Source organism: Meles meles, chromosome 6 (assembly GCF_922984935.1).
Source record: "Meles meles chromosome 6, mMelMel3.1 paternal haplotype, whole genome shotgun sequence".
Lineage (NCBI taxonomy): Eukaryota > Metazoa > Chordata > Mammalia > Carnivora > Mustelidae > Meles > Meles meles.
Window position 1 is genome coordinate 117,438,025 of NC_060071.1, and position 25,691 is coordinate 117,463,715.

The window sequence follows — 25,691 nt, forward strand, 5'->3', positions numbered from 1 at the left end:
TATTTTATAGCATCAGTGGAGGTAGCCAAACTTTCCATGACCCAATCTCTTCTTCCCTCACATTTATACCATCTTCACTGACCTTAGTACTAAAGGAAGAATTCTCCAGTACCTAATATAGCACACTGGCTTTATCAATTTCACGTCACTATCTTCTGTGTCATTCATAAGACTGAAAAATAAGCTATGTTCAAAAATGAGTCTATCCCTAAGTTATTCAAGAACAAGATAATTTCTAACCTTACCTGATACTACTCAGCAAATATTACTCCATGTAGTTGATTGCCCCTTTGTAAAAATTCCAGTTCTTTTACTATATGACAAGCTCTGTGTTTGACATCTCATTGATCTTATTTCAGTTAGTCTTAACACAAGCTGTTTAGAGAAGATATTAGGGTAATCCTGATTTTATAAGCCAGGAAACTGATCTCAAAGAGGTTAGGTATCTTGCCTTAAGTCATAAAGTTTCCAAATGAGTGTCAGAAAATTGTTTTTTTCTTAAATACCATGCTTTCTGGCGTTCAGGAGTTATTAAAAGTCATCAGCTCTGCATGACATGTAATAATAGCCTTGTATTTTCACAGTATATATTTACCTGGTTCAGGCTGATGATATAGTTTTTGGTTTTATCTTATGAGAGGATTTAGATGTACCTATAAGATACAAAGCTTTAATGCAGGAAATACTAGAAAGACCTTCCTCTTGTAATTTATTATTCTTATTTTTCTTATATTTGGTCATTCAACAAGTATATATTGAATACCTACTATTTCTTCTTTAAATGTAATTATAATCTGCTGGCTATGTCTTGACCTTTGGAACTGGCTTCACATTTAGAATGCATAGAATACCGTGAATGTAATGAGGTCAATGTCACAGGTTCTACATGATTGTTCATCCCCTCAAATAAAAAAAAAAAAAGAAAGAACTCACCTTTCAAATTCCCAACTAATCTCAGTTTTGCTCCAGCATTGTTCCACCAGTGTTCATTTTTTAAAATCCTTTGAAAAAATTGCTTCAGAATTCACTTAGTTTAGACAAAAGCCAGAATTAGTACAATCCCTTTATAGAGATAGTGCTCTCTGACTTATTTGAAAAGCTGAAATATACACTAGATATAAACCTTTTATGATTTGTAACAATAAAAAAATAAACATGGAAGACTTTAAAACCTTATCTTTAATGTCTTAGATTTCTCAGTAGCAAGGCTGATTTAGATAATTCGAAATTTTGAAGGTAAATTGATTTTTACTATTGTGTGGACAGAGACCAAGATTTGATTTAAATTTTTTAAGATTTTATTTATTTATTTATTTATTTATTTTGAGAGAGAGAGAGAAAACAAGCAGGGGGGAGGAGCAGAGGAAGAGGGAGAACCAGGCTCCCTACTGAGTGGAGATCCTGTTGAAGGACTCCATCCCAGGACCCTGGGATCATGACCTGAGCCAAAGGCAGATGCTTAACTAACTGAGCCACCCAGGTGCCCCAATTTTATTTTTATTTTAATGCTTTAAAACTTTTAGCTACCTAAAGAAACACTGGCATTTTAAGTTGTAGCATGCAAAACAGTTGCCCCTTGAAGCCACCACACTTTTAAAATACTAATTCTGATCTAAACAAACCTTGGCTGACTGATAGTTTGGGCCTTCTGCAAATGTAAACTTCAGTTGAATTGCAGATAGTATATCTACATAGTCAAGGGTGGAGGGAAAGCTGGAAGGGAAGGAAGAAAACTGGATTTTAAATACTGCAACATTTCCTCCTCAAAAAAAAAAAAAGAGCCATTTTTGAACCATCAACAGGACTATAAACTTCTCCATTGGAAGAAACTAATAAAATAAAATAAAGATTCTACACTGTGAAATGATCACCTCAGATTTTCTACTTCATGAACTCTCACTTAGAAAAACTGTGAATAATCGATTTACTATTTATTTCAGTATAGTTTTCTGTGGTGTTCCACTCTTTCCTGTCACTCTTATGTTTACTATTTTCATTCTGTTTGTGTATAATACTTGGGAATTTGGAGATAATGTGAAGAAATTTGTTAGAAATGAAATCTTTTAATACACTACAACTTCTGCTCACCAAAGTTTCATAATTCCTACCTCAGTTTTGAATTTTTTAAAAGTAATCAGAGTAGAGAGAGGGGCAAGATGGCAGAGAAGTAGGAGACCCTGTTTCAACTGGTCCCTAAAGTGAGCTAAATGTCTACCAGAACACTCTGAACACCCAGAAAATCAGCCTGAGATATAAGATTATATACTTCTGGATCTCTCCAGAGGCAGAAGACATCAGTGGAAAGGTAAGTGGAGTGGGAACGCTTGGACTGATATCAGAGGATAAACAGAAGGGGGAGGGAGCCACCAGAAGCGACCCATTGGAAAGTAATACCCCAATATGGAAGTGCCCTGTGGTTGGGACCAGCATTAACTTGGAGTCTGGTTAAAAGCACTCAAAAAGAGCAAAAGATTTTAAGGTGCATCTGATGGAATCGGATCACCAAGATGCATGATACTGGCAAAAAAAACAGACACACAGACCAATGGAACAGAGTAGAGAGCTGAGATATGGACCCACAACTCTATGATCAAATAATCCTTGACAAAGCAAGAAAAAATATACAATGGAAAAAAGACAGTCTCTTCAATAAATTGTGCTGGGAAAATTGGACAGCTATGTATAGAAGAATGAAACTTGACCATTCTCTTACACCATACACAAAGATAAATGCAAAATGGATAGAAGACCTCAATGTGAGGCAGGAATCTATCAAAATCTTAGAGAAGAACATAGGCAGCAACCTCTTTCAAGACATGTCTCCAAAGGCAAAGGAAACAAAAGCAAAAATGAACTTTTGGGACTTCATCAAGATAAAACACTTCTGCACAGCAAAGGATACAGTCAACAAAACAAAGAGCAGCCCACAGAATGGGAGAAGATATTCACAAATGACACTACAGACAAAGGGCTGATATCCAAGATCTATAAAGAACTCCTCAAACTCAACGCTCAAAAAACAGATAATAATGTCCAAAAAATGGGCAGAAAACGTGAACAAACACTTCTCCAAAGAAGACATACAAATGGCTAACAGACACGTGAAAAAATGTTCATCATCATTAGCCGTCAGCGAAATTCAAATAAAAAACACATTGAGATACCACCTTACACCGGTTAGAATGGCCAAATACAACAAGACAGTAAACAACAAGTGTTGAAGAGGATATGGAGAAAGGGGAACCCTCTTTCACTGTTGGCGGGAATGGAAGTTGGTGCAGCCACTTTGGAAAACAGTGTGGAGAGAGCTACACTATGACCCTGCAATTGACTACCCCAAAGATACAGACGTAGTGAAAAGAAGGGCCATCTCTACCCCAGTGTTCAGAGCAGCAATGGCCAAAATCGCCAAACCATGGAAAGAGCCAAGATGCCCCTCAACAGACAAATCAATAAAGATATGGTCCATATATACAATGGAATATTATGCTTCCATCAGAAAGGATGAATACCCAACTTTTTTTTTTTAAAGATTTTTTATTTATTTATTTGACACAGAGAGAGATCACAAGTAAGCAGAGAGAGAGAGGAGGAAGCAGGCTCCCCACGGAGCAGAGAGCCCGATGCAGGGCTCGATCCCAGGACCCTGAGATCATGACCTGAGCCGAAGGCAGCGGCTTAATCCACTGAGCCACCCAGGCGCCCCTGAATACCCAACTTTTGTATTAACATGGATGGGACTAGAGAAGATTATGCTAAGTGAAATAAGTCAAGCAGAGAGAGTCAATTATATGGTTTCACTTACTTGTGGAGCATAAGGAATAACACGGAGAACATTAGGAGAAGGAAAGGAAAAGTGAATTGGGGGAAATTGGAGGGGGAGATGAATCATGAGAGACTGTGGACTCTGAGAAACAAACTGAGGGTTTTGGAGGGAGGGGGTGGGAGGGTTGGGGTTAGGTGAACCTGGTAGTGGGTATTAAGGAGGGCACATACTGCATGGATCACTGTGTGTGGTGCATAAATAATGAATCTTGGAACACTGAAAAAATAAAATTAAAAAGAAAATAAAGATGGTTTAAGAATTTTTAAAATAGTAATTAGAGTATATAAATTGTTTGGATCCAAATTAGAAAATTGGGGGGGGGCGGGGTGCGCCTGGGTTGTTCAATTGGTTGAACATCTGACTCTTGATTTTAGCTCAGGTCATAATCTCAGGGTTGTGAGATAAAGCCCCATGTCAGGTTCGGCACTGGGCATGGAGCCTGCTTAAGATTCTCTCTATCCCTCATCCTCTGCCCCTCCCCCAATCTCTCCCCATCTATAAATAAGTAAATAAATAAGAAAATTAAGTACATACTTTCCTCTGGCCTCCAAATAAGTGACCAGCCATAAAGGTAATGGGAAAGCATATTTCACAGGAATATTTGATAAATCTATCTAATCAGAACCTTCTTAGAAAATAAAAGAATTGATTGACTTTTTTTTAAAAAAAGATGATAGGTACTTCTCTCTACTTGAGCATACATTTTTAAATTTCCATGCTATAAAGATTTTTTTACAACTATTGTAGTTGACACTAGCGAATTTCTACTTATCCTTATATACTGCCTCAGCTTTGCGCAGTGGCAGTATCGTAGCCAATGAGGTTTATCCGAGGCGCGATTATTGCTAATTGAAAACTTATATACTGCCTCATCTAAGGCTGGTCATTTGAAATATAAAAGAGGTCTTCAATGAAAATAAGGCATGAGAATTTTAAAGTTTAAGATGAGGAAATAATGCATGAATAACAAGGTTGGTAAGTTTTTTAAGTATCTTAAGACCAAGATGGAGGCTATGCATATCTTCGAGAAAGAATAGGAAAGGAGAATCAACTCTCCTTTTAATTTTTCTAATACATATGAACTTGTAGCCAGATCTACTTTCAAATCTCGGCTTTCATAAAACAGTGAACTTGGCAAGTCCAATAGTAGTCACTCAAAAAATATTTAGGAAATGGTGGGTGAATACTCAAACAAATCATTAGTCAACTTTTCTAAAATTTGTAACATTTCTACATCTGAGTTTCAGGGAGAATTGTAATTATGAAAATCTAGTAGAGTCCCTGGGACCTGGTAAGCGTTAATTTATTGCTCTTCTTGATTCCTTAAGCTCTAATCACCTCAGACTTGGATTATTACAGTAGCTAAACAATTGGATTCTCTTTGTTAGTCCTTCTTTCTTCTTGAGTCAAACTAATCTTCCCAAGCACTACTATAATTCCCATCAGTTATCTAATCAAAAAAGCTATAATAGACTACCTCTGAGTTACTGTTTCAAGAGTAAATGTCTTTCTGCCTCTCTCCCAACATCCTTTATACTTTATACTTTATACAGCTGCTAATTATCTAACATTATTTTCCAGTGACCAACTCCTCCCAGTTTGCCCAGGACTTTTACTGATTTTAGCACTGAGAGTACCACCTCTGGTTTAAAATTAGAAATTCCATACTCCAGGAACCCCCTCAGTCCCTGTCATACAAGACAATTGGCAATTTTACCTACCAACCAGTCAAGGGGGCCCTTCTTGTTATACTACATTTCTTCTTTCTTCTTGGCCATTATTTGTACTATTTTGTCATTCTGAAATGCCCTCCTACACTTCATAGCTCCACTCTACCTTCCTCCAGAAAACTCCTACTTATTCCTAATCATTTTGAAGGGAATTTCAACTGTGCTTATAGACAGTATTACTCTATACTGCTTTTCCTTCTGCCTATTTGATGACTTTACTATCATTCCTTAAATGTTGATAATCAATTTGATTCACTCTCAGATTCTCATTTCATTTCTCACTATGTATCTGCATTGTCCAGCACAATAGCTGGTAGCCACGTGTGGCTTTAAATTTAAATTAATTAAAATTAATTTAAAATTTAGTTCCTTATTTGCAGCAGCCACACTTCAAATTCTCAGTAGTCAATGTGGCTAGTGGCTACTGTATTAGAAAGCATAGAAATACATTTTTTAAAAGATTTTATTTATTTATTTGACAGATTACAAGTAGGCAGAGAGGTGGGGGGCGGGGGGGGCACAGAAGCAGGCTTCCTGCTGAGCAGAGAGCCGGATGTGGGACTCGATCCCAGGACCCTGGGATCATGACCTGAGCTGAAGGCAGCGGCTTAACCGACTGAGCCACCCAGGTGCCCCTAGAAATACATTTTTATCACCAAAAAAAACTTCATAAAATCAACCGTTGTTATAATTATGATCATCACCATTCATCATCATTACTACTTCTATTTATATAGATATATAGAGAGATTTATATAGAATTATCAAGTAAAACTCTAGGAACTTCATGTATATTACTGTCATATATCACTGTCACTATTTGGTATCTACCTTGGCATCAACCAGCTACAGCTCACATCTCTCTCCAAAGTTATAAGCACCTTGAACATAACTCAGCCCCCAAATTTGTTCCTTCATGCTCTATTTCAATATATAACACTATGCAATGACTCAGACTAGAAATCTGAGTGTTATCTTATATCCCTTATGACCAGTCATAACCGAAATCCTATAGATTCAGCCTTTTTGTAGCTCTGGAACTACTTTCAATGATTTAATTGGACTTCTCGTCTGGATTACAAGATTAATCTCCAAACTAGTTTCTCTACCCTCATCATTAATTCCATGACTATCTCTAATCTATCTTTTCATTGCTTACCAGAATTAACTTGTTAAAATGTTAATGCAATCACGCCATTCCCCCATTTAAAGTTTTTCAGTGGCTCTCCATAACCCTTAGGAATTGCCCCGTAGTTACCTCATTGACTATTCCTCTTACCACCCCCTATTATGGTTAAAATTAGCTTCACCCACACTTTTTTTTTTTCCATTTCCCAGTTGCCACAATCCCTCATATCTGTGAATTACACTTGCCTTTTTCTCTGATTTTTTCCCCTTTTCTTCACCTAAGTTATAATTGTCCCTTAAAATTCTGCTTATACATCCCCGTTCCAAGAAGTCTTTCCTGATAATTTTCACCCAACCCTGCCCCCACCTGAGTTGGGAGCATCTCATGCATATCCCCACAGCAGTTTGTACTAACTTCTATAACTGCATTTATAATGATTTGTTGTAATTATATGTTTACTTAAACTGTTTTGATCTTGTATTGTGAGCTCCTGGAGACCAGAGGTTGCTTTTTTTTTTTTATTTCTTTTGAAACCTGTCAGTCAGAGGCTAGATCAATTTGAGGCAAACAGTAGGTATTCAGTAAGTGTGGGTTGAGTGAGTGAGTGAATGAATGACATTTCATTATCCCCTAATGGGTATATTTATAATAGCATTCACTCTGTTAATTAGATTATGAAATTTGGTTAGGTAAAGACATTGGCTTAGCTCATTTTGGGTTTTATTTCTTTTCCCCATCTAGCACACAGTAGCATTTATTAAACACATTGACCAGATCATGAGTTAGAACCCAGTTTCAAATATCCCATTATATGTGTCATATGTCCCTAAGATATGCATGCATTTTTCTGATTCCTAAACGTATATGGTAATATTGGTCAGTGCTTCTAAAACATTTTAGTTCTACTTTGCCTGACTTTTCCTACATTATCTCTGATATTCCATTTTTTAAATAAATAAATAACAGGGAAAACAACTTAATTTTTCTTGAATGTGGGCTCAATAGTATCAGTTACTCCAATCTCTACAACTCTAAATCCTTATTGAGCGTGGATATTATAGGAGAGAAGAAAGTCTCAAAATGTAGAATTGACTTTTACTCCCTGTTGTTGAAACCTGAAGTTTACCTAGAGCAGGACAGCTTTATTCCCTGTGACTCCAGTCAGTCTCTTTGATATCCTGTTTGAAAAACACTGGGAAATAAAGTCTGTAAAAAATCATGCTCTCATAAATTCAGTTAGGAATTCATATTGGAATCAGAATTAAATGAAACAAGATGGGATTGGGAGGGAGACAAACCATAAATGACTCTTAATCTCACAAAACAAACTGGGGGTTGCTGGGGGGAGGTGGGATTGGGAGAGGGGGAGGGGGCTATGGACATTGGGGAGGGGAGGCGAACCATAAGAGACTATGGACTCTGAAAAACAACCTGAGGGTTTTGAAGGGTCAGAGGTGGGAGGTTGGGGCAACCTGAGGGTTTTGAAGGGTCAGGGGTGGGAGGTTGGGGGAACAGGTGGTGGGTAATGGGGAGGGCACGTTTTGTATGGAGCACTGGGTGTTGTGCAAAAAGAATGAATACTGTTACGCTGAAAAAATAAATAAAATGGAAAAAAAAGAATTGATACACAAATATAGAAAGCTGAGGTTTATTGTTAACCAATAGGAAGTATTCCTTAGTTAGCTTTAAACAAAACTGAAGTCAGAATCTAGTGTTACTGAGTAATAAGTAAGTTGTACATAGGCCCTTGGTTAAAGCTTCTTCATCTACTACCAAGACACAAAGGGAGTATTGACATGCAAGTCAAAAGAAGGATCAATATATAAATTTCCAATGCCCTTTTTTGTTTTTATTGTTCTTATCCAGTGGTGAGGGAAATTGACATCAAAGTGAATTTTACTATTCACTGGGCTGATGCTCATCCCTCTTTTTCTTCACGTGCCCATATGTACCACAGACCAGCATTTGCCTCCATTTCTCTTCTTAATTTCTTAACCCAATTGGCTCTTCTATATGGGAGGGAATACCAATGTATGCTTGCACAGCTTCCAATAGATCACATATGTTTAATGAATTCAAAATAACTCATGGTCATATCCTCCTTTGGTTCATACCTTTGGTATGAAAGTTCATACTTTGGTATGAACCTTTGGTTCATACTCATAGATTTTTTCAGACAGGTTTGGTTTACTACCAATACTGCTCTAATTCTTAAACATTCAGACAAATATCTTCTTGACTACCAATAATGTAAATTTTCCTTGCTTGTTCACACAAACATGCATTTGGGTATAATATATTGCACAACCTAAATTTCAGCAAATGGATTGTCAGTTTTCTCTGGTTATCTTTTTCCCTCCTTTCAAAAGCACTACTAGATATTTACCCAAAGAATACAAAAATACTAATTCAAAAGCATACATACACCTCAGTGTTTATAGCAGCATTATCTACAATAGCCAAATTATGGAAACAGCCTAGATGTGCATCCACTAATGAATGGATATAGAAGATGTGAGATATATATATATGCACACACACACACATAATGGAATATTACTCAGCCATAAAAATCTTGCTGTGTGCAATGACATGGATAGAGCTAGAGAGTATTATGCTAAGTGAAATAAGTCTGAGAAAGATAAATACCAGATGATTTCACTCATATATGGAAGTTAAGAAACAAAACAAATGAACAAAGGGGATGGGTATGAACAAAGGGGATGGGGATGATAGGCAAACCAAGAAACAGGCTCTTAACTATAGAGAACAAACTCATGGTCACCAGAGGGGAGGTGCTTGGGAGGACAGGCGAAATAGGTGATGGGGATTAAAGAGTTCACTTGTGATGAGCACCAGGTGTTGTATGGATATTTTGAATCAGTATATTGTATACCTGAAACTGTATATTAACTAATGGAATTTAAATAAAAACTTTATTTTTTTTTCCATTTTATTTATTTTTTCAGCGTAACAGTATTCATTCTTTTTGCACAACACCCAGTGCTCCATGCAAAACGTGCCCTCCCCATTACCCACCACCTGTTCCCCCAACCTCCCACCCCTGATCCTTCAAAACCCTCAGGTTGTTTTTCAGAGTCCATAGTCTCTTATGGTTCGCCTCCCCTCCCCAATGTCCATAGCCCGCTCCCCCTCTCCCAATCCCACCTCCCCCCAGCAACCCCCAGTTTGTTTTGTGAGATTAAGAGTCATTTATGGTTTGTCTCCCTCCCAATCCCATCTTGTTTCATTTATTCTTCTCCTATCCCCCTACCCCCCCATGTTGCTTCTCCATGTCCTCATATCAGGGAGATCATATGATAGTTGTCTTTCTCCGATTGACTTATTTCACTAAGCATGATACGCTCTAGTTCCATCCACGTCGTCGCAAATGGCAAGATTTCATTTCTTTTGATGGCTGCATAGTATTCCATTGTGTATATATACCACATCTTCTTTATCCATTCATCTGTTGATGGACATCTAGGTTCTTTCCATAGTCTGGCTATTGTAGACATTGCTGCTATAAACATTCGGGTACACGTGCCCCTTCGGATCACTATGTTTGTATCTTTAGGGTAAATACCCAGTAGTGCAATTGCTGGGTCATAGGGTAGTTCTATTTTCAACATTTTGAGGAACCTCCATGCTGTTTTCCAGAGTGGTTGCACCAGCTTGCATTCCCACCAACAGTGGAGGAGGGTTCCCCTTTCTCCACATCCTCTCCAGCATCTGTCATTTCCTGACTTGTTAATTTTAGCCATTCTGACTGGTGTGAGGTGATATCTCATTGTGGTTTTGATTTGTATTTCCCTGATGCCGAGTGACGTGGAGCACTTTTTCATGTGTCTGTTGGCCATCTGGATGTCTTCTTTGCAGAAATGTCTGTTCATGTCCTCTGCCCATTTCTTGATTGGATTGTTTGTTCTTTGGGTGTTGAGTTTGCTAAGTTCCTTATAGATTTTGGATACTAGCCCTTTATCTGATATGTCGTTTGCAAATATCTTCTCCCATTCTGTCAGCTGTCTTTTGGTTTTGTTAACTGTTTCCTTTGCTGTGCAAAAGCTTTTGATCTTGATGAAATCCCAATAGTTCATTTTTGCCCTTGCTTCCCTTGCCTTTGCCGTTGTTCCTAGGAAGATGTTGCTGCGGCTGAGGTCGAAGAGGTTGCTGCCTGCATTCTCCTCAAGGATTTTGATGGATTCCTTTCTCACATTGAGGTCCTTCATCCATTTGGAGTCTATTTTCGTGTGTGGTGTAAGGAAGTGGTCCAATTTCATTTTTCTGCATGTGGCTGTCCAATTTTGCCAGCACCATTTATTGAAGAGGCTGTCTTTTTTCCATTGGACATTCTTTCCTGCTTTGTCGAAGATGAGTTGGCCATAGAGTTGAGGGTCGATTTCTGGGCTCTCTATTCTGTTCCACTGATCTATGTGTCTGTTTTTGTGCCAGTACCATGCTGTCTTGATGATGACAGCTTTGTAATAGAGCTTGAAGTCCGGAATTGTGATGCCACCAACTTTGGCTTTGTTCTTCAATATTCCTTTGGCTATTCGAGGTCTTTTCTGGTTCCATATAAATTTTAGGATTATTTGTTCCATTTCTTTGAAAAAAAATGGATGGTATTTTGATAGGGATTGCATTAAATGTGTAGATTGCTTTAGGTAGCATAGACATTTTCACAATATTTATTCTTCCAATCCAGGAGCATGGAACATTTTTCCATTTTTTTGTGTCTTCCTCAATTTCTTTCATGAGTACTTTATAATTTTCTGTGTATAGATTAAATAAAAACTTTAAAAATAAATAAAATTCAATTCTATTCCCTCTACTACCAAAAAAAAAAAAAAAAAAAAGACTTCCTCTTAACCAGGAATCCTGATCCAAACCACTGAACAAGAAGTGATTTGTGTGGCTGTTTTCTCAAGCTCCTGTGGAGGTGCTGACATTCTAGATTCATAGAAGAAAATTTAGTTTATTACATATAGTGGATGTATAGTGCATTAGGACTTAATTCTCTCCTAGAGTTGTTAAAGACACAGTAATTCTGTCTTTGCTTTTATGTAGTTCAGTACTTTTAAGCCATTTGGGAATTCTTAACCAACTGAGCTACCCAGGAGCCCCTCATTTGGGAATTCTTACTGCCTTTTTCTCTGATACTAAAATCTCTAAATAGCCTCATGCATACCATGTGATTTTTAGATCTGAGAATGTGAAGGATGTTTTTATTTTAGAGGTTTTTGGTTTGTTTGTTTTTAATAAACTCCTAGGTTTTCCAAAAGAATTAAGAAGTTTAACCAGGTTCTCACCATATCCTAAAGATGTTCATGCTTTGGCAGTTACTATATTTTACTGGTTTTCTCATGGTATTGAAGCAAACTTACTAAAGGTCAATTCAGCATAGTACTTAAAAGTTTCAGTTTGGGCTACATTTGAATCCCAGCCCTTGCTCTGAAACCCAGTCCTGCCTCTTACTAGCTTTGTAGTATTAGGCAAGTTAACTTGTCTGCACTTCATGTTCCTATAAAATGGAATGATACCACCATTTTAGGGGACCTTAACTATTGAATGGCTACAGTGCTGGATGTGAATAAGTATGCAATGAGAATTATTATTATAATCAATACTGATTATTATACCAAAAATCCAAAGGCAAAATTATTTTTAGTTTGAACTAACTGAAACATGTTATCTGCAACATATTTCACACGGTAAAATAAGTTTTGCGTTATGGTTATTAGTCACAACCTGACTGAAAAATCAGGTATTAGCACACTATCAACTGGACCTAAGTTTACTTCAACATTTGTACCATTCCTGCCTTGCTTCTTTTTCCTAACTATTCTCAAAGTATATTGAATATGATATATAAGAACATCTATTTTTTAAAATTTTGTTATAACTTTCCCGGTTTTTTCTGGTGGGGGAAAAAATCTAGTTACATAAACTGCCCATAAAATACAGTTTTTTGGGGTGCCTGGGTGGCTCAGTGGGTTAAGCAGCTCGCTGCCTTCGGCTCGGGTCATGATCTCAGGGTCCTGGGATCGAGCCCCGCGTCGGGCTCTCTGCTCAGCAGGGAACCTGCTTACCTCTCTCTCTCTCTGCCTGCCTCTCTGCCTATGTGATCTCTCTCTCTGTCAAATAAATAAATAAATAAAATCTTTAAAAAAAAAAAAAGAACATCTATTTTTGAGATATGTCTTTCTTTTCATTCAGCCAGTTGACTGTCTTCTCCATTTTTTCTTGTCTTTTTCTCCAGAATCATAAGAATAGTACTTTTTTATTGTAATTGTTATGTTAGGATAGGAAAAAGTGTTTCTCCATCCTCGTAGGAGCCTGGTTGTGTCTAAAAATTAAACTGACAAAGACAGATTAATAGGAGAGAAGCATACCAATTTATATAATGTTTAAGTTTTACAGAACCTTCATAAGGAAATGAAGACACAAAAAAATAGTTAAACGAGAGTGGTTTTATGCTAAGTTTGATGAAGGGAAGAAAATCATTGAGAATTATGATGGGGCAAAAGGTATGAGCTAAGGGTAGTAAACTGGGGGAAACTTAAAAGAGCTGTTCGTTTTGATTTTTCTCAGTGTTCCTCCATCTTGGAGATAAGGATGCTCCTTTCCTCGGGGTATAAAGAGGGCAATTCTTATGACCTGTTTTGGTGGTGAAGGGCGGGGGAAGGACAGAGAGACCCTCTTTCTTCTGCCATTTTCTCAGAATTACTCAATTTAAATTATTCAGCATGCTAAGATGCCATGTTTCGGGGTAGCATATCCTGAACCCCATCATCCTGTTGTCCTTGAATTCCATTATATGTTACTCTACAGACACCCACCAACTTATAGATGGGGCAAAGCAGTTTCCTATGAAAATAACTTTATAAATGGTGACCAGATTTCTAGACTAGTGTTTAAACTGAAATAGCACTATAGTTTAACTGAATTGAGAGTCAAATAGACATATGTGGATTAATAAAGGATTCTGTGTACTATTTATAACATAATTTCTTGGGAAAATGCACTTTAGCCTCTAATAGAATCCAGCCTACTGAAAGGCATTTTCATTCTGACAAATTCTGAATGGCAACAAAATCTTTTATATTGTTTCTTTCCTCCAACAGCTCAAATGGAGCATGTCCTTAGAATATCCATTTACCAGGGGAAGACAAGGGAGAGGGAAACTGACATTTTGGGACAAGGACTTCTTCACAGCATCATCAATCAGTGTTTGTTGACTGAATTTATAAGTTGGGTGTTGCTATCAGGGGTGTATGCCTATATAGTTAAATTTCAATAAGCTTTTTCTATTGTGTGGTATTATCATTTCTACTACCTCTTTCTAGTGAATGCTATTATTTCTGACTTATTAAATGCCTTATTTGTCCTTATTATCTTGCAAATAAGATATAGATCTTTGAGCTAGGTGAGCAAAGTAAAATAAATATATGACTGTGAATTAAAAGAGGTGATTCCTATTGCTTGGTCTATTCATGAGAAAGCTAATTCATCATGAATGTAGCAAACTTAGTGGTACAATTTTAGAGGAATTGGGTCTTGATTATGCTGTGTGCATTTTGCTTTCTACTTAAAGTTTCAGTCAGAGGGGCACCTGGGTGGCTCAGTTGATGTCTGCCTTTGGCTGGGATCGTGATCCCAGGGTCCTGAGATCAATTCCCTCACTGGGCTCCCTGCTCAGTGGGGAGTCTGCTTTCCTCCCTCTGCCTTTACCCCCTGCTTGTCCTCTCCCTCTCTCAAATAAATAAAATCCTAAAAAAAAAAAAAAAAAAGTTCAGTCAGGGTGCCAAATGAAGGTAAAAAACATGGCTTGAGCTTAAAGCCCATAATGGATTTTGATGAGTAATTGTAAGAATTGAAATTGATATGGTCGTTATTCTTACTTGGTTGTTTATACTTTCAGTTTTGCTAACACTACCAGTAGTCCTAATTAGTCATCAAGTATCTATGGAGCATCTACACTATGGAGTAGACGTTGCCATATTAGGTATACAGAGACTGTAGCAAAAATTAAATATAGGGCCTCATTTAAGGATTTTACCAATTGGAATATTGTCTGTTTTTTTAAATCATATTTATGTATTCAGGCCGTGGTGTTCAGAAATGTTATTAGAAGCAGTGCCTTTGGCTCTGAAAATTAAAACTAGTCAATGCTAGCATTAAAAAAGTCTATAGGGGGACACCTGGGTGGCTCAGTTGGTTAAACATCTGCCGTCAGCTCAGGACATACATGATCCTAGGGTCCCAGGGTGGAGTCAGGCACCCTGCTCAGTGGGGAGCCTGCTTCTCCTTTTCTCTCTCTCTCTGCCCCTGCCCCCTCCCTGTGCATACTCTTCCTCTCTCTCTGACAAATAAATAAATAAAATCCTTTAAAAAATCCTATAGGAAAATCATCATTCTTCAGTCCTATGTTCACAAAATAGTCATGGGGGAGTTATTTTAAAAATTTACCAAATTATTGTTAAGTCCCAAAAAAGAACTTGCTTAGGGCAGATTTTCCTAGAATAGATTTGAGTTCTTGGGGCCTTATTACATAACTTTAAAAGTACCATGATATTTCTTTAGGCAGGGCATCTGGGTGGCTCAGTTACTTAAGCATCTGCCTTTGGCTCAGATCATGATTCCAGGGTTCTGGGATCAAGTCCTAATCGAACTCCCTGCTCAACTGGGGGGCTGCTTCTCCCTCTGCCTTCCACTCCCCCTGCTTGTGCTCAAACATACTCTCTCTCTCGAATAAATAAAATCTTAAAAAATAGTTATTTCTTGAGGCCACGTTTTTATCTATACAGAGATTATATCAGTTATTCTAAGTTGGTAGTAGGCTTAGTTAATTTTTTTACCAAGTACAGACCTCTTTGGAAAAGAGATAAAGGCAAAGCATGATATTACTCTTTATTAACGTTATTTATTGGAGGAAATAGCAAATATTCACCCTTTAAATGTTATACACTTTTGAGTGGTATAGGAGACCCTGAAAGAAAGGACTCCAGTAAGCAGTATAGGTCAGAATAAATAACATATACCAAAGGAGATATAGTTTATGTAAAGTAATTTGGTATATTTTTTAAGTCCATTCAGTTGAATATAAGGCATATTTTGAATCCTGTGGAATCTATTTTAATCATACTAATAGTCTTTCCCATGTATTTTTAGCCACTTACTTATGTTTATCTAATAAATGTTTCCTACCCAATTTTACAACTGCAGCTATCATTTTCTAAATGATATTAATCTAAAATATTTACAGTCTTAATAATCCTATGTGTACTATGCTTATTATTCAAGAGGTTTTTTTAATATCCTTTTATCTTTTCACAGCATCTCTCTAAAACAGAATTTTCATTTTATTCTCAATTTTAACAAAAATTATAGAATTAAGACTTATAGAGAAGTGTTGAGGGCTTTTCCACAAGATATACCCTATCATCATCATCAAAATGCTAAGGTGGAAATAAAAATGGAGAATATATGGTATCATTCTTTCCATTGGTTTTAAAGGTTCAACTTGTATAGTTAGATATATATAATGTTAGTATTTGATAGGTATGCTCATTTTATCATACTTATTTACTTCTCTTTAGCTTGAATATTTTGGGAACCCAATCTCATGGTTCAGTGACGTATTTTATATCCAGGAGTAAGTATCAATGCATTGGGTGATAAATTGAAGCCACATATAGCTTTTGAGATACATGTGCTTGCATCATTTATGAATCTATCTTTTAAAATGCTCTTGACTTAATTTTCATGTGACTTTTGTTACGACAGAAAGTGAAGAATTCTGAAAAATAGTAAGGTTATTATACAAAATATTTTGTAATGAAACAGAGCTGGATGTGTATTATACATAGGAAAACTAATATTGCCTATATCCCTTGGAATAGAAAGGACAGAAAAAGTAGGTATGTTGGTATTCAAATGTTTTGCAATTTAAGGGAACAAAAAGAATGAATATGAGAGGAAGGAGAGGGAAAAAAAAGAAAGGGAGGGATGGAGAGAGAAAACAAGCCCTGGTTTTTCATTCCCTTTTCTGCTTCAGTATTTAAAGAATAGGCAATTTATTCTGACTTTCCCATCTTAAATAGTTCAGTGCATAAGCAGCAACTTAAAGAACAAGAGTGAATTCAGAAAAACCTTAAAGATATTTTTAGATTTCATATTCCATGAAACCCCAAAGGGTTTTAGATTCATATGGGCTTTTATAGTAATAGTTTTTAACTGTATTAACGATTTTCCTTTTCTAAGTCTTCCTTAGGATCAGAGCGGAAGGGTCTATTTTTGAAATTTTGTCAATGCCATTCTGCACTCAGTATTGCCTAGAATCATAAAAATTAGCTTGCTGCTTCTTTTTTATTTTTTTTTTCTCTTTGGCAATTTGCTATTATCCCAGCACACAGCAATTAAATCTAATTCTGTTTGGGCTACCATGCCTAAGTGTTCTTGTTAAGAAGCATGGCTTGAACTAATGCATGGCTCTTTGAGAAGGCTGCTGTGTATATTTGCACTAAAAGAAAAGTTCTTATAGCCATCGAGCCCTTTGAATTCAGTATTGAAGCTGCAGTAATTAATGATGAACTTCTGTGCAATGCTTGACAGAGAAGGGAGTTCCTCAGGAATAAAAGTGGGAACTGAGACAGAAAATGGTCTTCTGCTGTCAGATACTGCTAAATTAGTCACAGGTAATTTTCAGTTGTGGAGAAAGGCATCCCTTCAAAGAATACACATGAGTGGGAGAGTAGGAAAGAGGGAGGAAAAAGATGCCATTGAAATCTGCAAGAGGTTGTTATTAGGAAATATTGAGTCAATCTTCAATCTCATATATTTGGCTGTGTCTTAGTACTTTGGGTCCAAGTAAGACTGATTTTAATTGTCTTGCCTTCCGATTTCACAGCCTAATCATCCAGCCTTAAATATATCAAACATGACTTAACCTCTTCATATCCATGACAATTCTAAACTTTTTTTAACGAACTTTATAATCAATCACCTTCAATATTTTAAATAGGATCATTGGTTTAATGGTCAAGTGATCAGCATCCTTCATTAGTAGCATTAAGCATTATCTTGTTTCATATATGCATATTTAGTTACTGGAAGATAAACTAGATGCTATTTTGCCAAATGGGAATTTTTTTTTTCTTTTTTACCTTCACAGTACAGTTTCATCTCAAATAGGTGGAAACAGAGAATGGTCCTGAAATTGAACATTTAATTTTTATATTCCTAAATCATTTTTGTGGGCATAAATTATTAAGTTTTGCTTAATTTATATCAGGATGTTCCCAATGAAAATTAATATAGTAATTGAACCAGACCAGACAGCTATCAATTACTCCAACCTTTGATATGTAGGTTAATGAAGTTTAAACAAACAAAAAGTGTTGTATGAGCAGAAGCTCAGAAGCATCTAAATGGCTTCCATGAGCCCATTTCTCTTTATACATAACAAGTTTATCTGTAATCTCCCCAGGTCATATGTTTTAGAGCCATGTAACACAGTCAAGAGGTAAAGGATAAGTCAAAATCATCTTGGCTCATTCATTCAACCTCACATGCCACCATATAGCAAGGGTCTCTGTAGCCATTCTCCTTAATATATGTCAGTGACAGTAGCATTTCTAAAGTGTTCTTGGGCATATAAGGACCACTCTTTCAATCCATCTATATTGTTACCCTTTCACTTGCAATTAATTGACAGTTAACTTGCAGTTAACTAACTAACTCTCATTTCAAATAATTGAACTCTATTTCAAAGGCTTTGGTCTGAAACATTCCCCAGCTAGAATTACCTTCTTGGACTTTGTTTTACTAAGTCATTTATCCTGGTAGATACAGTCATGCTGTCATTGCTTTACGTTATGTTTGAAATCACTTTGGCTTCCTGTTAAACATCCCATCCTCAAAAGGAAATTTTGCTGCTGCTCTTAAGATTAGTCATGATGTGATTCTGTCTTTTCTCTTACATTCACACACACCCCTTTTAGAATTTTATAAACTATGCATTTTGACTATGGCATATTGAGTTTAAAAGACAATTTCAGATCAGGAATGATACTGTTTTTAAGGTCTGCCATGTGTTTTGAAAGTTAAAGAAATGTCAAGAGAATATCTATAAGAGTGCACATTTTGTTATTTATACCTTATTTACATTTAACCACTTTCTTACTGCAGTTTCCTACACTTCACTTTTTTCTGTGCTTCTTTTCCCTTTCCTTGTGTGTATGTGTATGTGAGTGTATGCGTGTGTATTTTAACAGAAACAACCTGTCTTCTTTATCTCTAGTTGTTTCTTATTTTCCTTTTCCTTTTCAATGAATAATAACCCAACCCATCTCAGCCACTGAGGAAAGAGTATTATCCTTAATAATTGCTGTTAAAATAAATATGTGTATCTCAGCTTGCTGTAATGGAACAAAATGGGATGAGCATAGCTGCTTTAGTGTTGGACTATGGCAGCCCAACCATATACTGTGCCTAACAGTGACTCTGTGAAAAGACTATTTATAAAAAGAGTGTAAATGTCTTTTTCACCTTAATTGAGTTAAAACATAATACTAATGAATCCAGGGTTATAGATTTGTAAAGCCAGTTAACTTTACAGCTGTTCTCTCATTATAGACTATAAACGAATCCTAAATATCTTATTGCAGATATGTATGCAGGGTAAGGACTGAGGAAGGATGTGTTGATGGTTCAAAATAAATCCATCAAAAATTGAATGAGACTGATTTTTTAACAAAAAATATAATGGTCAGTCTATGTTATACTAAAGGCTTTTTTAAATCAAATGTCTATCATTTTCAGTAACAGTTTTTATTTTTCTTTCATTTTCAATAACTTTTGTCTTATTTTTCACATATTCCATGAAGAATATAGATAAAGAGAAAAAAATCACTCTTGAACTCCCCCATGTTAATTGTTAAAACTTGATAGAAATAATAAGGAAAGTGAATTGAAGAAAAGAGAGAAGAAAGTAGAGTTTCCTTAGAGGATATAGAATAAAGAATAAAGCATATGTAGAAAGAATAATTATCACCAAAGGATTCCCTATATGGAAAAAATTTTAAGAATAGCTAGTGTATAAGAAATGTAAGAATTGTAAATCTCTGGTGAATTAGTTTCTGCAGCATTTGACTTCATTGTATTCCTCATTTAACAACTGAGCAATGCAGGGCACAGCAAAGCTACCTGAAGCAACCCTCAGAAAGTTAGAGGAAGTAAATTATTTAATGATGAAACTGAAGTGATGAAATGAAAATCAGGCAGTATTTACAATTTAACAACAATCTCAATTAATATACACTTAGTGAATGAAAAAAACAATGAAAAATATATGACTTGTAGACATTGGCGTTATGTTTATTCTTAGACAAGAGGGCAGAAGAGTATCCAAATGATCCCAAATTCCAAATTTGAGAAATCTGTGTGAAAAGGTTTATGGGTATTGGCAGCTTCATGTAAATGTCCTTTGGTGAATCAGTTCCCTTTTATCTTTTTTTTTTTTTTTACGGTTTTCATTTTTTAATGAAATATACAATAAAGAATGAATAACAAACACCCATACGCTGACCAACTAGATTTAACAAATGTTCATGTTTTATTGTAGTTTCTTTAGATCTTTGAACATGTTTTTTTTTTTTTTTTTTTCTCATTTTATTTATTTTTTCAGCGTAACAGTATTCATTCTTTTTGCACAACACCCAGTGCTCCATGCAAAACGTGCCCTCTCCATTACCCACCACCTGTTCCCCCAACCTCCCACCCCTGACCCTTCAAAACCCTCAGGTTGCCCCAACCTCCCACCCCTGACCCTTCAAAACCCTCAGGTTGTTTTTCAGAGTCCATAGTCTCTTATGGTTCGCTTCCCCTCCCCAATGTCCATATTTGCGACGATGTGGATGGAACTAGAGCGTATCATGCTTAGTGAAATAAGTCAATCGGAGAAAGACAACTATCATATGATCTCCCTGATATGAGGACATGGAGAAGCAACATGGGGGGGTAGGAGATAGGAGAAGAATAAATGAAACAAGATGGGATTGGGAGGGAGACAAACCATAAATGACTCTTAATCTCACAAAACAAACTGGGGGTTGCTGCGGGGAGGTGGGATTGGGGGAGGGGGAGCGGGCTTTGAACATGTTTTTAATAATTAAGGAATTATGACAGAGTTCAAGTTCCCTTTGCATAGAATTTTCATTATTTAAGAATAATATGTTATATGGTAGAAAATTAGAAATATATTCTTTGCCTATATATGACATATACTAGCCCTGTATTTGAATAATGCTATATTTCTCAGGATCCCTTTTGTTCCTGTGACAGCCTGATATGTTCCTGCTTATATTTATTTTTAAAATTTATATTTATTTTTAAAATATATATATTTTATATATATATATATATATATTTTAAAGTAACACTGTTTAGTGGCATGATTTCAGTGATTTTTGGTATGTGCTAGTTGAGATAAAATATACAAATACAGATACTATATGTGTATATATATATATATATATGTATATATATATATATATATATACACACATATATTATATATATTGTTGAGGAGGAAAAATTTTCCTTTATCCTTCAAGGGTTCTTCTGGCTGGTCTAAGAATTAAATTGACATGAGACAGATTAACAGGAGAAAATTTTAATTTTGTACATAAGAGAATCTCACATACATGAGAGGTTCAAAGACAGGTAAAATTAGAGTATTTATGCCATTCTGAGCTAAGAAATGGGATGGGGTTTGGGCTTCAAAAGAAAGGAGGGCAATTCACAGGGCAATAAGAAAAAGAGCAGATGTTTCATAATACTTAGACGTTTGCCCTCTTGTACAGATAGGTCACTTATATAAAATTTATATGTGGTAAAAATTCTCATTCTGGGAAAGACGCCCAATTTAAATTCTTCTAGGTAGTTAAGGGAGGAGCAGGCATTTCTCTTGAGCCCACTGGATCTTGATCGCCTTCAGCTCAAAATAGTCCACATGCGTAAGTGGCACACTTTGAAGATACTTGTTTGAACTCCTTCTATAAGCTACTTAATATACTAAGTATACTTGTATATGTGTGTTCTGTATACACACACACACACACACACACACACACACACACACACTAAATATACATGATTATTTTCCTGTTTATTGTGTTGAGACAGCCATAAAATACACTGGCCAGAAGTAAGCAATATATCTCAAAAACTGCTCTTAGTGACCCCAACCAAACCATAATACCATAATTTATACTAGAAATACATAGGAAATCAAAAGGAACAAAACAGGAATGCAAAAGTAACAAAAGCACTAACACTGAGCCTAAACACCGATTGGCATCATTAATAACATTGTTCTGTTCCAAAGGAAGCGTAATGTGATTTGGACATGGGTATTGATGATTAACAGCATAGATATTCTCTATTACTCAGCTTTCACTAGTTTCCCTGTGCGATACATTTTTTTTTTTTAAATAAACTTTGAAAATGCCTCAACACTTCTAATCAAGTATAGATGCACTGTCTGGAAAATACTAACAAGTACAGTAGCTATCACAAATTTATAACAATACGGTATCACAAGAACTTTTATGCAGAAATCTACAGTAAACCTTCAATAAACAGAAAAGTATTCTCTTTTATCAGAGGTACCTTCATTGATTTTTTTTTCATTTTATTTATTTTTTTCAGCGTAACAGTATTCATTGTTTTTGCACAACACCCAGTGTTCCATGCAACCTTCATTGATTTTTATGAAATATATTATTTTCAAAACACATTTTTTTCTGTCCTACCTAGCTGGAAACTTCAGCCTGAACACCTGCTATGTCTCTTTTTATTACCAATCTTTGGCTCTTCTGACAAATTACAACACTCTTCTTTGGTCTGAAAGAGGTTGCAGACAGTTTCCAAACTAAGGATTGAGGAAAGTAGTTGCAATACTTGACTTTTGATAGTTGGCATTGTAATCATCATAGCCATTATCATTCTCTTCTTTATTATTATCATTCTCACCTCTATTATTGTCATCAGACATTAAATGTCAGCTATATACCAAGTGTTCTCCATGCATTAGTTTATTTAATTTTCAGAACAGTCCTATAAAATGGAAACTCAACAAAGCACGAGCCTTTGCATACTACTAGCTATTACCTCAGTGAGGAAAGTTCTCATCTATCTTCCTCTAGGTTTCTCAGGTCTGAACTCAAATGATACCTCTTCAGAGAAGTCTTCCTTGTCCACTCTATCTAAAATAGTTATACCCTATTGCTAATCACTTTTTATCTCATTACTATCTTTTATATTCTTCATAAATATTTATTGCTAGCTGAAACTATCTTATTTACATATTAGCTTAAGTGCTTATTATCTGTCTACTCCTATTAGAATGTAAACTTCATGGTAGCAAGCTCCCTGTCAGTCTTATTTAGGTTTTAACCCCTGTACCTAGATCTAAGCCTGGCATTGGATATATGCTCAAGAAGTATTTTTTCAGTAAATGTATGTTATCATTATCCTGATTTTTGTACATGTGGAAACTAATGCTTAAAAAGTTAAAGTAATTTAGCCAAGATCATGTAGCTGTTTTTTGTCTGCTTAAAGAAGGATTCATTGCATGTACAAGTCTCTAGCTTTAGCGTATCAAATTAGCATATGTTCTTGGACCTACAGCTATCAAGATTATGTTAAATTTGCATACATCTAAAATTATCTTACCTATCCTCATCATCTTGCAAATGAGTTATGTAAATATGAGCTTACACTAGTATGAGGGATAGAACCAGTAATGTATATAGAGAAAATACAAATTTTACAAGGTAAAGTGGGCTGAAGCAACTCAGACTACTGATAAACCTAAATTTAACAATGTTCTAAGAAAGAATATCCCTTTTTATTCTGACTTTTTCTTATATATGATTATTTTGCTTTTTCTATTAAAAAAAATTTAAAAGAGAGCTTCACTCAGAAAATATATACACTGTATTTTAGCTTAATTACATAATAATCCATGGTCAATATACTTATATAATTTTTACATTGTATTACATTTCTTTGATGTTAATAAGTTATTCTCTTTCCCTTAGGAACTTTTCATGACTGAATCATGAGAAAATAAAATTTATATTCAAACTGAGTTTTCACTAGATTTGGGTAAAAGAAACTACAAAAATTTTCTGTGTATTAAACCTTGGAAATTATATTTTAAGTCAAATTTTTAAAAGATATAATGTATATTTCATATAAATGTATTCCATTTCTAATTCTAAAATGTATTCAAATTTTTAAAAGATATAATGTATATTTCATATAAATGTATTCCATTTAATTAATTTCTAATTAAACTACTTTAATATTCTAGTCAAAATACAAACTGCAGTCCATTTAAAAGTGACTATAGTTGGTATTTCATACAATCTTAAAAACCAAAGGTATGCACTAGAGGACAAACTCTCAAAAATAAACCAGAATTCAATTAACAGACAAATTCTATTAATAGGTACTCCCAGGCCATAGAGTTCTCAGGTAAAATTATGAAAGAACTTTGGAATAGACAAATGATTTTTGGCTGTCTTGTCTAGATCACCCTTCTGGGTCATCTCCCTTTTCATTGTCTGAGCTGTTGTACAACATTAAATTGTAGTATGTGAATTGTAATGCAAATGACCCCAATCCATAATAATGCATATTGTGTCTATTTGGAGATGCAACTGATTTTTGTTCAATTAATCTGAAAGTTCATTTCAACATTCTTGGTGGTCCTTGTGTATGGAGTTTTTTTTTAATTCTTTTTTGAAGCAAGTGAAACATTTTTCTGATCCTCTTATTAACACTTAAGTAAAATCTTCGACCTATATTCATTTTGTATTTGTACGGAAGTCATGAATTTACTTTTTTTTAAAAAAAATTAACTTTAGAGATGATTAGGCGGCTCAGTCAGTTAAGCATCTGCCTTTGCTGGGGTTGTGATCCCAGGGTCCTGGGCTCAAGTCCCTCATCAGGTTCCTTACCCAGCAGGGAGCCTGCTCCTCCCTCTGCCTGCTAGTGCTCCTGCTTGTGTGCTCTCATGCCCTCTCTCTCCCTGACAAATGTGTATAAAATTTAAAAAAAAATTTTTTTAAACACAGTTATCTCTTCTTAACAAGCTAAATGTTCAATTTTAATGGCAATGGATTTGCTGCTTTTCCATATGATTTAGCCCAGACTTGAGAATTCAGAGAAAATGGAAAGGACATATGCAATGTAAAGAAGAGTCTAATAATATCAAACTATATCTATAAACTGTTTACTTGATTAGACTGTAAGAGGCTTGCTTGGTTAACATACTATATCACACAGGGTTGCAACATAAGGCTTTAGACAGTTTAGCTCTTACCTCCAGTCCTTGAGAGAATGCCCTAAACATTTTCTAAATCATTGCTACTTTACTAATGTAATGTAGAAATATCTTTGCCTTTGTACATTTTCTATGTATGAATTATGAATGCTAGCTAGGCATTTGGAAAAATAAAAACTGCAGTATAGCATCCTTTGATTTAGAAAGGAAAACTATGTAGCCACACTCTTATATGGTGTATTATACTCAGTAGAAGCAGGAGTTTGGGGTTGTTGGGTTTTTTTTTAATGAATAAAAAAGTGATATGACATGACATTTAAGAATGTATAGGGAAGAACTGTGTAAGGAAGGAAAACGATTTTCCATCTACTTTTCTGAGTTCTTGTCTGAGAACTTCTATAACAAAAGATAGATTAACAAGAGAAAAATGAAGAAAAAGTTAATAAAAAGAAGTTTATTAACATGTATACTTCATGTATTATTTGGGAGTAACTACCCAAGATCGCCTGAACCACCAGCTTAAATACCATGTTTAGCTAAAGACAAAATAAAGTGGAAGCAGAGGCCAGCTATGGGGAGGTTACCAGAAAAACCACAGTAAAGAAGAGTGAGGTTTGTAATACAGATTTAATCCATGCCTTTTCCATTGAT

At 35.5% G+C, this 25,691-nt stretch overlaps 1 protein-coding gene and 1 pseudogene across 12 annotated transcripts in view; both read left to right on the forward strand.

Annotated features, from left to right (window-relative positions):
* Positions 1-25,691, forward strand: part of GPHN (gephyrin) — a 650,480-nt gene that overhangs the window by 463,685 nt on the left and 161,104 nt on the right. The window lies entirely within an intron of this gene.
* LOC123945249 lies at positions 4,615-4,800 on the forward strand (annotated as a pseudogene).